The sequence below is a fragment of the Eptesicus fuscus genome, chromosome 4 (assembly GCF_027574615.1).
Source record: "Eptesicus fuscus isolate TK198812 chromosome 4, DD_ASM_mEF_20220401, whole genome shotgun sequence".
NCBI lineage: Eukaryota > Metazoa > Chordata > Mammalia > Chiroptera > Vespertilionidae > Eptesicus > Eptesicus fuscus.
Genome location: NC_072476.1, coordinates 62,446,633 through 62,461,700, shown reverse-complemented (window position 1 = coordinate 62,461,700; position 15,068 = coordinate 62,446,633). Strand labels below are relative to the sequence as shown.

At 46.7% G+C, this 15,068-nt stretch overlaps 1 protein-coding gene across 1 annotated transcript in view; it reads left to right on the top strand.

The window, feature by feature from the left end:
- ADGRV1 (adhesion G protein-coupled receptor V1) overlaps nt 1–15,068 on the top strand; it is a 452,962-nt gene that overhangs the window by 351,416 nt on the left and 86,478 nt on the right. The window lies entirely within an intron of this gene.

Genomic DNA, 15,068 nt, shown 5'->3' with positions numbered 1-15,068 from the left:
AAGGGGAACTGTTTGAAGACATCAGCCCAGCTCTACAATTAAGTTTGGCTACAATTACAAACCTCAACCAAAAATCTTTACTGCATATTAGATCATGGTATTTTTTTTTAATGAGAAGAAATTTAGAAAGTTCATAAAGAAGATAGCCTTAAGTTTTTAAGGCAGGTTTCGGACTATTTGGATTTTCTCACACATTCATGATTATTCTCAGAAATTAATATTACTCTGTTGTTCCCATTTCGTTTTACTGCCCTGAAATCCTGTTGTTGAAACTACAGGACTTGGAAAATAACAGGAACATCCTGTTGTCAAAAATAAATTCCTTCTGATAAAGTGTTGATTCAACTGAAGCCAATTTTTTTCAGAGAGGGGAAAGGCCTCAGTGGGAGGGGGCTTATGAATGACAAAGTCATTTTGGATTCATTGCCATTTCCTGATATCTGTTAATTTCTAAGTGAATGAAATTTATTCTTTTGTTTGAATTTTTGTGTGTGTTTTTAATTTTAATATGTGAAGTCATTAAAAACTTTAATGGAGGAGTAGTATGGTCTATGCTGCCTGGGGGATTACTATGAAGTATTATATTCAGAAATATGCATGTTCTATAGACCCCTAGCTCTTGGGGATTCATATGCAAAGTAAAGTAAAACACTAGGGACACTTCCTGAAAAGGGAATTTTTTAGATTATTAGCAGAACGTGACCCCTGACAATAGTCTGTTATTTTTCTGTCGAGTCTGACTTATGCTCAGAGCTTCCTTTAGAACATTGACCTAGGAGTTTCGATGGCCAGGTTTTGGACAAACTTTGCATCTTGGTGTGTTTTGTTTTGTTTTGTTTTCACCCATAAAACTATAGGCAGGACGGGATGACTTCTATCCCTTCTAGTTCTAAGATCCTATGAAGAAGAAAAAATTCCGAAAGGAGAAAGTACAATTATCTTTCCAATAGACAGCTCGTGTTGATGGGGATGTCAATGCCCTGTCTTCTAACAGTCAGCATTGGGGATCCTCCAGTAGAATGCAGGCTTCCGAGAGGCTAGAAACTCCCCCTCTTCTGGAAATCTATCAGCTAATTGGCCTTACCCTTCCATTTGCCCTCTCCTTGGGGGCCTTGGAGTAGGGGAGAAGAAGGCAGGGGGGCAGGAGTATAGCAGGTAAGAAACTATCAGTTAAATCCCTAAAGGAGTTCTGAACCAACAGCTCCGTCTACTGCTGCTAACACTTCTGAGCCCAGCGGGCCACTCAGCCTGGGTGGTGCCATCATGCTATGTTGGACTTTCTTGAATAGCACCTGCCTCTTTTTGAATGGCTCATAATTACCTTCACTTTTCAAATTGGAACCAAGTTTTAACAACTAGTTTTGCAGAAACACACATGAGTCATGAGGAAGAGCAGCGAAGGGAAAGTTTTCCTCCTTCCCCTCATGCAGAGCCGCTGTGCACACAGGCACTCACCTTATTTGCAAGGCTGAATCACATTACACATCTGCTGACTGATAAGGAATTCAAGAGAGAAAAAGCTGCTATCCAACCCTGCCTACTCCAGTAGATTTTTCTTTTATTGAATTCATAGTGTTCAGCACTTTCTCCCTTTTTTGGAACAGGTTAATTCTTGTATATACATGAGAGGATCTAGATCTTAGTAATAGGTGACAATAATAAATATAGCTATCTTTTATTGAGTATCTACAGAATGCCAGGCTCTGATCTAAGAGCTTTACATGTATTGACTCATTGAGTTCTCACTTCACTCATATGTGGTAGATGGAGATGCTATTGTTCTCCTTTTTTTTTTTTTTTTAGGTAACTGAGGTATAGACAACTTCAATCCTGGCCCAAGTCACAAAATCGATAAGATGTGCATCCGGGATTGACCCAAATAGTCTAGTTCTGGAGCCTTTATTCCTAGCAGTACACTTCTTTTCTCTAGGCAGCGATATCCTAATCCAACAGGAGGCTTCTGCCCCCTCTGCCCTTCTCCCACACATAGACCCTCAATAGCAACATAATTTTCTTTGAAGAATCCTATCTAATAAAAGAGAAACATGCAAATTGACCGTACCCCCGCTATGCCCACAAGCCAATCAGGAGCGAGTGTGCAAATTAACCCAACTAAGATGGCGGTTAATTTGCATATCCAGGTGCAGAGCAAAGATTGAAGACAGCATAGAAGGAAGCCAAGCGCTGCACAAGGGAGCAAAGTTGTGGAGAAGCAAGCGGGGAGGCGGCGAAGGGAGGGAAGCAGGTGGGGCAGCGGAGAAGGCCGCAGGAAGCCCTATTCTTGCAGGAATCTTCCTGCAACGGGCCTCTAGTCTTTACATAAATCACAAGGAGGTCACTTTATCTCTATCTATTTGGTGTCTAGTTTAGGGCTGTCCAACTAAGGAATTTTAAAATGTTGCTTCCTCTACATCAGGTATGATCCAATCCTTATGATTTCCAAACTTCAAGGAAAGTGAAATGTGCCATTTTCCCATCAAAACTGGGGATTCCCATAGAGTGGATAGAACTTTGGCCTCCATATCATTTACTCAAGTTTTACTTTCCTTTTCTTAAATTAACTCTTAACCTCTGTCTCATTTTCCTGAGGTATTTTGGTCCATGTTTTTTCAGCTTTTTAACATTTATTAGATATCCCCCACATGTTAGCATTGTAGTATAGGATTTTATAATGTTCTCACATTGTTTATTGTATTTTTTTTTTTTTGCTCCAGGATCCTTCAGGGTATATTAAAATACTCAATAAATACTAATTAGTATTAGTATCATGGACCAACCTTAGCAACCACTTAATATGAACATATATAGGGTCTTTAGATATCTTAATACACATATTTGATGTGCTAACCCATTACTCAGTAAAGACTAACATCCTGAAATATGTGTTCAATAAAAAAATTGAAGTATATCAGGGTTGAGATAGGCTTAGCAACAAAGCTGGCTCTTGGAGCCGAGATATAACATAATGTACAACTTAAGATAATGACCTTAAAGTTATTGACAGATAACTCACCTACTCACATTATCCTTGTTTTCTCAATAGTAAAGAGTTAACCCTAATATTTACAGGATTTTTAAGATTAAAATTTTACAAATAGGACAAGAAAGTGAATAGTGTATTTTAAACAATGACTGTGATTAACAATCTCTTAATGTCAATTATTACAATGTGCTGTAAATGTTAATGAGACTATAGATGATACAAGATGTGGTATGACTGAGCATTCATTCCTCCAGGGAATGCCCTAGAAATGTTTTCTTGGAACATTTGCAACCTTTACATAAAGCCAGAGGAATTGGTACGTCTAATCTCCAGGAAAATGTAATGTGGCTACTTTTCAGTAAAAGGTGGTCAGTAATTATCAGTTGGATTATCCTTCTGCCAAGTGATTTTTGATACTTCGAGAAATAATCACCATTTCTGTCAGGATATTTAGTCACTTACAATATCTATATCTTTCATAGAGCGGCCCACAGTGACACTCTTGTCAGCATAGACCTACACTTCTACCTTTCTCATGTTTTTCATGGGCGATATAAGTGTACTAGTGGCCCAGTGCACAAAATTTGTGCACAGGGGAATGTCCCTCAGCCCAGCCTGCACCCTCTCTAATCTGGGATCCCTCAGGGGATGTCCGACTGCTGGCTCCTAACTGTTCACCTGCCTGCCTGATCTCCCCTAACCACTCTGCCTGCTGGCCTGCTCACCCCCAACTGCCCTCCCTGCTGACCTGCTCGCCCCCAACTGCCCTCCCTGCCAGCCTGCTTGACCCCGACTGCCCCCCCTGCAGGCTTGATCGCCCCCAACTGCCCCCCCTGCTGGCCTGCTCACCCCCAACTGCCCCCCCTCCACCAGCCTGATCACCCCCAACTGCCCCCCAACTGCCAGCCTGCTTGCCCCCAACTGGCCCCCCTGCTGGCCTGTTTGCCCCCAACTCCCCCCACCCCCGCCAGCCTGATCACCCCCAACTGCCCTCCCCTCCTGGCCTGATTGCCCCTAACTGCCTCTGCCTCAGCCCCGCCACTATGGCTTTGTCCAGAAGGACGTCTGGAAGGTCTCCCGGTCTAATTAGCATGTTACCCTTTTATTAGTATAGATTGTAAGAGTATTGGGGAAGAGAGAACTTCAAAGCCTACAACATTTTCATCAGGAAAAAGAAGTTAGCATGTGTCATGTTAACAGTTATGGTAACATGACCCATGGCCCCCAATTTCTTCTTAGCTATTCCTAAATGCTTTGAGTTTATTGAAATAAACACAGATTGAACCCAAAAAATAAAAATTGTATCTCCAACACTTACCTAAGATTAGAAAGTACTGCATACTGCCTGTGTGGTGAGGGGTTGGCCTCATTCAAAAGCTGCTTTGCGGCTAATGGTCATACTCTGAGGATCAGTGTGGCCATTGAAATCATGAAGTCAGATGTGGGTGGAGAGAAGGTGCAAAAAGACCAAATTTTTTGGACATTAATCTTATATTCTTGTGCCCACCCTGTTAATCTATATTTTTATAAAATTATAAAAAGCTGTAATTTTACTATCTTTGGATACAAGAATGTAGCATAAAATTCTTTAAGAAAAAAGCTTTTCACCGATCATTCAGAGCCTTGGTAAGCAAGGGGTAAGAGCAGGACACCTTTGCGTGTGTTAGGACAATGACATTTTTCAGCACCAACCAATGTTGTTTTATGAGAACATGGAGCATTGGTACATGCAAAAAATAACAAGTCAGCGTGACCTTATCCTGATTAAAGTCTGAATGGGCTTGATTCACTGGAACCTACCTGGAGTGAAGGTGGTAGACTGATTTCAACAGTAGCATCATGTTGTTCAGGGAACAGGTTCTTCAGAGTTGAGTTTCTTGGAAAAAGAAAAACAAACAAAAGAAAAGGTCATTTGAGGGTATCATGGTTTCAGACGGTTTTTTGTCAGTTATCTCTTACCTGTTAATGCTAAGAGTGTATTATTCACCTTTGGAATTTATGTAAATATATTTTACCTTTTAATGAGCCTGGGATGTAGGTAACTGTGTTATTCACCACGAGCTAATCATACGCAACACTGGACTGTATTTTAGTGTATATAGTGTATCTGACTACTTTACAGTTTTAGACAATTTAATGTTTAATGGGTTTTGGTTCACATTTTTCTTTGCTCAATCTTTTCAAGTAATATAAGCATATAGATACATTATAAGTAATAAAAGGGAGCCTGATTCTTGTTTTTTTGGTCTTTTGGCTTATGAGGCAGTTGTCAATGCAGAATTAGATAGCAATGCTAATCATGGCGTAGAGTAAGCTCTAAAACTGGTAGACATGAAGTGATGTTCTACTACATCTTCAGATGTGATATTGTTTTAAAGAATAGTCATGTGTTCACTTCCTCTTTCTCTCTATCGCCCATTCACTAGTGCTGTTTGAACTACAGCCGTTATAGTTGCATGTAAAAACCCACGAAAGCTACTTCAAGTAAAGGGGTGGGGTTAGAGAAGTATGTGTACCCAACAGGCATTCTCATGGGCATTCAAATGCTGGAAATGGGGTATAATTGGACCTCAGCAAACTAGAATTAGAATTAGAATGCTGAAAACCAAAGCCACACTCTTCATCTCTCAAAGACCACAGAATCTCTAACTTGTGAGCATCTGAATGCTCCTCTCACCTATCCCTTGTTATCCCCTCTTCTCTGTCGATTTCTTCTGTATTCATTGTGTATTTACTCCAGTATGGCTGTCTGCTCTGAACTTTGAGAGCAAATTTACAGTGGTCAGCTCTAGTGCCCACCACTAACTGGCAACTATCTCAAAGATTCTCAAAGCTGATTAGCTCAGCTAAACTGTTAGAGCCGAGTCACTAAATTCCAAGTCAGGGGCAAGCCAGAAGGATGATTGTCTTTGGGTCAGGGATATATCTCACAGCCAGTCGCCAGTGGCTAGGGTGATCTGTGGCTGGGGTGTGGGGTTAGAGGTACATGGTTCATGGGGTAACGTTTTTCAGAAACCTTGAGCAGCGTGGGCAATGGAAGAGCATGTTTATTGCACTCACTCACTTCAGGGTTGTTTCTCTGCAGCAGGACTGAATATTTACCTCCCACCCACACCCACCACAGCCCATCACGCCCCTTCTCATTTCATCCCTCCGGTCTGCAGATCGATTGCCTCCTCTCTCGCTTTATTTGCTAGCTCTCTCCTTTTCTGCAATCAGAGTGCTCAGGTTGCCAATCCCAGGCTTCTACTAGTACATATGGCAGATCTCTGCTTCTCCATCCCTTTTGCTTCCTGCTGCTTTTCTTTCTCTCTGGTTCTTCAGGCTGCTGTTGACCACCATGTGCTATGAAAATATCTGGATCTCTTTCTCCTTGGGGGTACACAGTCCCATGGCTTTGCTGCCAGATGTAAAGATTAGTTAATTACATTAATCTACATTACACTGAGTGGCCAGATTATTATGATCTCTGAACGCATAATAATCTGGCCACTCAGTGTGTGTGTGTGTGTGTGTGTGTGTGTGTGTGTGTGTGTGTGTGTGTATTAGAGGCCCGGTGAGGGGACATGGGCGGTTGGCCGGCCTGCCTGCTGGTCGAACTCCTAGTCAAGGGGACAATTTGCATATTAGCCTTTTATTATATAGGATATACACTGAGTGGCCAGATTATTATGCGTTCAGAGATCATAATAATCTGGCCACTCAGTGTATGTCCCATGCGTGGGCTAGAAGAATGCTTCTCAAACTGTCTATGTGCCCATGAAATGACTGGGCATCTTGTCAGGGGGTGTAAGATTCTGCATTTTTAACCAGCTCCCAGGTAGTGCCAATGATGCTGATGGAAGAGCACCACTTTGAGGAAGAGAATAGATTCTGATGTGCTGCCACTTCTTGTAACTCTAATCTGCTTGATGTGAAGGACCATGACTTAGGCAACTTCATATGCCCTTCCGTGCCCAGCACTGTCCCTGGGACATGATAGATATTCCAATGTTGCTTGGATTTTTACTGCATTGAGTACATCTGAAATACAGGATTTTCTGTGCCTACTTTTTCTTTAAGGAAGTGGTTTTCAAACACTGCTAAAAATCAGTTGAATCAATACTAGTACACATTTCTTAAGGGTCTTATTATGCAAAGCACTAGGAGAAAAATAAATAAAAACAAATTAGAGTCCCTGTCCTCAAGGAGAACACTGGCATGTTTACCACTAACTCTAATATGTCTTTACTAGAATTGTAGAAATGATTTTAGGATTGTAGAGGTAGCAGTAAAGGCAAATGAGCCGGTTCTATGCTACTAGCAATTTGACCTTAAGTAATTTACGTGTCTTTTTCCCATGTGTCCATTGAGGCTAATGGGACTGCTGTGATGTTTATGCATAATAATGCATGTGAGGATTGAAGTTCATGCCTGGCATTTAGTAAATGATCCCCACTGGTGTTATTTGTGGTGGTGATGGTAGTAAGTATAGTAGTAGTAATAATTACAATAGTCTACATTATCCACCTAATTCAGTTTAGGAAAATATCTCGTTCCTTCCCTTCCTCTCTAAGTCCATCTGTTATCCTAATGTTCAATTTCACTTTGTAGGGCTTATCTGCAATTTAATTTTAACTTTGTTTCTGTTTAAAGTTTAAGCTTAAAAGAAAATACATTTTGGAAATCAGTCTATTTCCCTTGGTATGAAAACTGCTATATGCACTACAACAGGAGGACAGAAAGAACCTATTTTCCTACCTTGAAGCTGCTTAAACCCAAACTGTAATTTTCTCTTCTTCTCATGTCTCCATAAATTTATTTATTTTCCATGTGGAGGAGACCAAGGTGGTTGAGGCAACAAATGTAGCTTTTGATGCAGAGGCCATCATTCACGGAGTCTTAAGGAGGCCTACCTGGGGGAGGCTGGCACGTGAGCCTGGGAATCACGACTGTTGTCGTTATCTAACGGAGGGGAAGTACTGAGTTATAAAGAAGACCTTGGCAACAAACCTTTATTATTCTCCCATTGCCTCGGTCCTTTTTCATGTCTATGTAATCCAGATGTAACTCAGATGCCAGCTGCCTGGATTACTTTAAATCCTGCAGAGTGCCAGGGGCAACTTGTTCTTTAAAATGGAATTTAAATGGACTCCAATCGCAGGCACTCGTACAGGGGGTTCTCCGTGTTCCTCCCAATGTTGTCAGCAGTTACGAGTGGAGTTTATGTCTCTCCTGGACTCCTTTGCTTCTGAGCTTCTCCTTATGCTTATTCCAGACAGGAACCAAGAACCTGAAATACCCCAGGCCACCGACATAATTTTTTTTTTTACTCGTGTTAGATAATGCAAGTGAAAACACTTCAATAAGGATAAAGTGCTGCCTAGGGAAAGTAATAACCTTACCAAACTAGAAAGTGACATCAGGCATTGTAAATGCTCCAAGCTACCCCGGGAGGAGGAAAAACCGAAGGTAATGAAACAGTATCTGCTTGTTTCATCTGGCTAAAAATAGAGAAAGGGTTGAAGTCCTGACAAGATTTTGAAATAAATTAGGACTGTCCGTGGGTTATAATAAGAAAGAAAATTTGCCCATGAAAGTTTAAAAGGGAACAGCAAAAGTTAGTCATGTGATTTACAAGAACCCCAAAGAACATTCAGCACCCAGAGAGGGAAGAAGGGTCCCCAGAGTGCTTCGAAGCTGGATGAGCTGGGAACTACAAGGAGCACACTTTCCTCACCCTTTTTAAGAAAGGACATCCACACGGCCTTTGTCTCATTTTCTGGTAACTGCCAGATGTGTCCTGGAAGCAATGGCTGCCAGCACCATAATCGACTGCCTCCACAGCCCTCCAGCGTGCATAGCATTTGGTCTGTTCATTTCTTACATGACATTCAGTTTTTCCAAGAATTTGTTCCTAGCCTTAGTTCAGAAACTATTCCTAACATGATATTCACAGTTTCCTAACTCCCACATCGCTTTCCTATGATCTAATCCTCAAACTACCTAGATGCACTGTACATCTTACTCGGTTGGACTGAAGGAAATTCTGATTGATGAGGCTTTTTTCCCCTCCTTTTAAGGGTAGTTGTCTGACACCCCAACCCCCAGGAGAGGTAGTACACAAGGCAGGTAGTTTTGGCTGCAGGGACACTGGGGTGGAGTCACAGCTGGACAGGAGCAGGCGAGAGGAGGAGCCAGCTGTACTGCAGGACCCAAGGTAGGCAGGAAAGCTAGGAGTGCTGCCAACAGGAACAGGCGGGCTGGAGGCCAAAGCCCTCCTCCTTAATCACCCGCCCATGTTGACCATGCAGAGGACAGACTGGGCACTCTCAGCAGCCTGGTTCTTGTGACAGGGCACAACTGTGGGGCTCTGAAGAAACTGGGGGGAAGGGACCACTTCAGGATTGGATCATTTCCCCCCTTTCTCTGAAAGAATGGGCCAGGCATCCCTGGGTCCGGGTGAGACCATGCGTCCCTGGATCCGGGTGAGGCCTCGTGCACCTAGGCCCGGGTGAGCCCAAGTGGCCCTGGGTCGGGGAGAGGCCAAGTGTCCCTGGGTCCGGGTGAGACCATGCGTCCCTGGATCCGGGTGAGGCCTCGTGCACCTAGGCCCGGGTGAGCCCAAGTGGCCCTGGGTCTGGGAGAGGCCAAGCATCCCTGGGTCCGGGTGAGACCAGGTGTCCCAGGATCCGGAAGAGGCCTCGTGCACCTAGGCCCGGGTGAGCCCAAGTGGCCCTGGGTCTGGGAGAGGCCAAGCGTCCCTGGGTCCGGGTGAGACCATGCGTCCCTGGATCCGGATGAGGCCTCGTGCACCTAGGCCCGGGTGAGCCCAAGTGGCCCTGGGTCTGGGAGAGGCCAAGCGTCCCTGGGTCCGGGTGAGACCATGTGTCCCTGGATCCGGATGAGGCCTCGTGCACCTAGGCCCGGGTGAGGCCACGTGCCCCTGGGTCTGGGAGAGGCTAAGCGTCCCTGGGTCCGGGTGAGACCATGTGTCCCTGGATCTGGGTGAGGCCTCGTGCACCTAGGCCCGGGTGAGCCCAAGTGGCCCTGGGTCTGGGAGTGGCCAAACGTTCCTGGGTCTGGGTGAGACCGTGTGTCCCTGGATCCGGGTGAGGCCTCGTGCACCTAGGCCCGGGTGAGCCCAAGTGGCCCTGGGTCGGGGAGAGGCCAAGCATCCCTGGGTCCGGGTGAGACCATGCGTCCCTGGATCCGGGTGAGGCCTCGTGCACCTAGGCCCGGGTGAGCCCAAGTGGCCCTGGGTCTGGGAGAGGCCAAGCATCCCTGGGTCCGGGTGAGACCATGTGTCCCAGGATCCGGGTGAGGCCTCGTGCACCTAGGCCCGGGTGAGCCCAAGTGGCCCTGGGTCTGGGAGTGGCCAAACGTTCCTGGGTCTGGGTGAGACCGTGTGTCCCTGGATCCGGGTGAGGCCTCGTGCACCTAGGCCCGGGTGAGCCCAAGTGGCCCTGGGTCGGGGAGAGGCCAAGCATCCCTGGGTCCGGGTGAGACCATGCGTCCCTGGATCCGGGTGAGGCCTCGTGCACCTAGGCCCGGGTGAGCCCAAGTGGCCCTGGGTCTGGGAGAGGCCAAGCATCCCTGGGTCCGGGTGAGACCATGTGTCCCAGGATCCGGGTGAGGCCTCGTGCACCTAGGCCCGGGTGAGCCCAAGTGGCCCTGGGTCTGGGAGAGGCCAAGCGTCCCTGGGTCCGGGTGAGACCATGCGTCCCTGGATCCGGATGAGGCCTCATGCACCTAGGCCCGGGTGAGCCCAAGTGGCCCTGGGTCTGGGAGAGGCCAAGCGTCCCTGGGTCTGGGTGAGACCATGTGTCCCTGGATCCGGGTGAGGCCTCGTGAACCTAGGCCCGGGTGAGGCCACGTGCCCCTGGGTCTGGGAGAGGCCAAGCGTCCCTTGGTCCGGGTGAGACCATGCGTCCCTGGATCCGGATGAGGCCTCGTGCACCTAGGCCCGGGTGAGCCCAAGTGGCCCTGGGTCTGGGAGAGGCCAAGCGTCCCTGGGTCCGGGAGAGACCATGTGTCCCTGGATCCAGGTGAGGCCTTGTGCAACTAAGCCCGGGTGAGGCCACGTGCCCCTGGGTCTGGGAGAGGCCAAGCGTCCCTGGGTACGGGTGAAGCCAGATCCTGGGTCCGGGTGAGGCCGTGCGCCCCTGGATCCATCCGGGTGAGGCTGGGTCCCAGGCCCGGGTGAGAACACGCGCCCCTTGGGTATGGGTGAGGCCACGTGCCCCTTAGTCCGGGTGACGCCGTGCCCCTGGGTTCGGCCGAGACCAAACCAGAGGGAGTCGGACCTCCGTTACCACCATTTGTCCACCATCCAGAGCTGAGGGGTCAGTGCTGACATGTACACATAAGGAACTACTGGACATCGAAATTGGGTCTCAAAAGAACTGTTGGTCCAGGGGGAAGCTCGCTACAGATTGATTCATTTGCCTGTCAGCATAAATATTATTGCTCGTCTCACATTCAGTTCTTATTAGTATATATCTAGTGACATATGATCTCGTTCATCTAGAGGAAATGATGAACAACATAGACTGAGGAACAAGAACAGAACCAGAAGCAAGGAGGCATCGATCGGACTATCGGGCCTCAGAGGGAGGATAGAAGAGGGTAGGGGGAGGGTGGGGGAGGGGGAGAGTTCAACCAAAGGACCTGTATGCATGCATATAAGCCTATCCAACGGTTAAGTTCAACAGGGGATTGGGGCATGCGTGGGGAGAGGGGTGGGATGGGAATGGGGGGATGAGGACAAATATGTGACACCTTAATCAATAAAGAAATTTAAAAAAAAAAAAAAAGAATGGGCCAGGTGGCCAAGTCATCGTACAAGCAGGGAGAATTGCAATGGAGACTTTTAAGAGCGATGACACTTAGGGAATTTCCTTCTCTTCCCGAGAGCCCTGCAGACATCCTGGAGGTCCACTGTGCCCTTTTACTTTTTAACCAGGCTGGTGCACCATTAGTTGGGGTTCTGCTTTCAAAGGTTGTCCTTGGAATCTGAAACAAAGTTTTTAGGAAGGCACTTCAAGTGGAGAAGTGGGAACCAAACATGAAAAGTTGTATGTGTTGGAGTCAAATCTAAACACTGGCACCCTGTATAAAATGTTTATTAATCCTAGAGCACCTCACAATAGATTCAGTGACTATCCTCATTTTACATCCTGAAACTGAATTGTGATGACATTGTTCAAGGTAAAAAGAGAGCAGTGAAGTCTGTGTGAGTTTCTTCATCTGTGTCTGCTTTTGTCTAAGCACCGTTAGGCCAGTGTATGGCTGTGATTCCATAATTCTGACGAAAACAAGAGAAAAATCATTCAAAGCCAGTATTCATAGAAATGACTAGCCATCATGATCACTATTTTTAGTACAGAAATATATTCAAGATCAAGGCTATTAATGTTTGCCTGTTTTATCTCGTCATGTGCCTTTTACCTGGAAGATATGGGTCTGTGGCACACAGATGAGCGTACAGGGAAGGAGTAGCCTTTGTACTGCCCAAATTAAATTCTGAAAGCCAGGAAATCCATCATTCTGACATCTCTTTGCGGATGCAGAATATATGTTGAAATATCTCTTGAAATGTGTCTTGATTACAAGAGGAATACATTTAGCAGATCATGTTAATTAGGAACAATACCTAAGGAAGGTCTTTGATTATGTGTCTCTTTTTAAATATAAAATTGAGGCACTTTTTCCCCAAATGGCAAGAATGGATGTTTCCCTGATTACTATATTTTGAATTTTGAGGTTTTCTTCTAAACATGTTATATTTTTTTCCTTGATTTTTTTCAGAATTCATTATTTTTTTACTAGTTGTAATCTAGGCTATAGGTATTATGTATTAAAAATGGAGAAGTTGGGGAAAATATTTGAAAAGAAAACTACCTACTATTAAGGTTTCTTGTCATTAAAAGTATTATAGTGTTACTAGTGTTCCTGTTGCAGGAAAAATCCTACAATAGGGTTTCCTGCTGCACTCTACCCAGCCCCGCCTGCTCTCCTCCCTTCTCCCCCGCCCCGCCTTCTCCGCCAGCCTGCCTGCTTTTCTCCCTTCTCCCCCGCCCCGCCTTCTCCGCCAGCCCACCTGCTTTTCTCCCTTCTCCCCCGCCCCGCCTTCTCCGCCAGCCCACCTGCTTTTCTCCCTTCTCCACCAACCTGCCTTCTCAGCCAGCCCGCCTGCTTTTCTCCCTTCTCCACCAGCCCGCCTGCTCTCCTTCTTTCTCCCCCGCCCCGCCTCTGCTCCTCCCATCTCCTCCCCCCGGCTTGCTTGCTTCTCCGCAGCTTTGCTCCCTTCTGCAGCTCTTGGCTTCTTTCTAAGCTGTCTTGATATGTAAATTAGCTGCCATCTTGGTTGGGATAATTTGCATACTTGTCCTGATTGGTTGGTGGGCGTGGCTTGGCTGGTGGGCATGGCTTGGGCATAGCGAAGATGCGGTCAATTTGCATATTTGTCTATTATTAGGTAGGATAAGCTACAGGAGTTATGTCCTTTTTAAGAATACTGAAGAGTACAGTTTTAAATATTGAGAACTTATTTAGTAGCCCTCCCTTTTTATTTTCAGAGAGAGAGAGAGAGAGAGAGAGATAAAAGGAGAGGGGGAGAGAGAAACATCTATGTGAGAGAGAAACAGCAATCAGCTGCCTCCCACACACCCCCTGCCAGGGATCAAGGCACATGCCATGACCAGGAATCAAACTGGTAACCTTTGGGTGCATGGGACGATGCCAAACCAACTGAGCCACAATGTCCAGGCACATTTTTATATTTTTTGTGTGAAAGATTTTATGTAAAGAACTAGAGGCCTGGTGCATGAAATTCGTGCACGAGGTGGGGGGGTGTCCCTCAGCCCAGCCTGCACCCTCTCCAATCTGGGACCCCTCAAGGGATGTTTGACTGCCCGTTTAGGCCCGATCCTACCGGATCTAAACGGGCAGTCGGACACCCCTCTCACAATCCAGGACTGCTGGCTCCCAACTGCTCACCTGCCTGCCTTCCTGATTGCCCCTAACCGCTTCTGCCTGCCAGCCTGATCACCCTGTAACTACTCCCCTGCCAGCCTGATTGATGCCTAACTGCTCCCCTGCCAGCCTGTTTGCCCCTAACTGCCCTCCCCTTGCAGGCCTGGTCACCCCTAACTGCCCTCCCCCACAGGCCTGGTCCCCCCCCAACTGTTCTCCCCTGCAGGCCTGGGTTCCCCCCAACTTCCCTTCCCTGCAGGCCCGGTCACCCCCGACCTCCCTCCTCTGCTGTCCTGGTCACCCCTAAATGCCCTCCCTTGCAGGCCTGGTCCCTCCTAACTGCCCTCCCCTGCTGGACAGCTTGTGGTGGCCATCTTGTGTCCACATGGGGGCAGGATCTTTGACCACATGGGGGCAGCCATCTTGTGTGTTGGAGTGATGGTAAATCTGCATATTACTCTTTTATTACATAGTATAGAGGCCTGGTGCATGGGTGGGGGCCAGCTGGTTTTCCCTGAAGGGTGTCCCGGATCAGGGTGGGGGTTCCCTTGGGGAGTGGGGCAGCCTGGGCGAGGGGCCTGTGGTGGTTTGCAGGCTGGCCATGCCCCCGGCAACCCAAGCAGAGGCCCTGGTATCTGGGATTTATTTATCTTCTACAATTGAAACTTTGTAGCCTAGAGTGGAGCCAAGCCTCCTGCTCGCTCCGTGGTGGCAGCCATTTCTGTTGGAATTTATTTATCTTCTATAATTGAAACTTTGTTGCCTTAAGCGGAGGCCTGGGCCGGCCAGGGTGTGTGGAAAGTTTGGCTTCCTCCATTGCCAGGGAAACCTAAGCCTCCCTCCTGCTCACTCTGTGGCTGCAGCCATCTTGGTTGGGGTTAATTTGCATACTCGCTCCTGATTGGCTGGTGGGCGTGGCTGGTGGGCGTGGCTTGTGTGTAGCAGAGTGGTGGTTAATTTGCATATTACTCTTTTATTAGATAGGACATGATGATTTAATAACTTACGAGTAAAATTTTCCTGTTACATCTCTAAAATCATTGTTTCTAGACTTTCAATGTTATTAGAATTAATAAATAATGTAAGTTTACCTTGGACCTCATTTTTCTAGATAAACTCTAGTAATAAC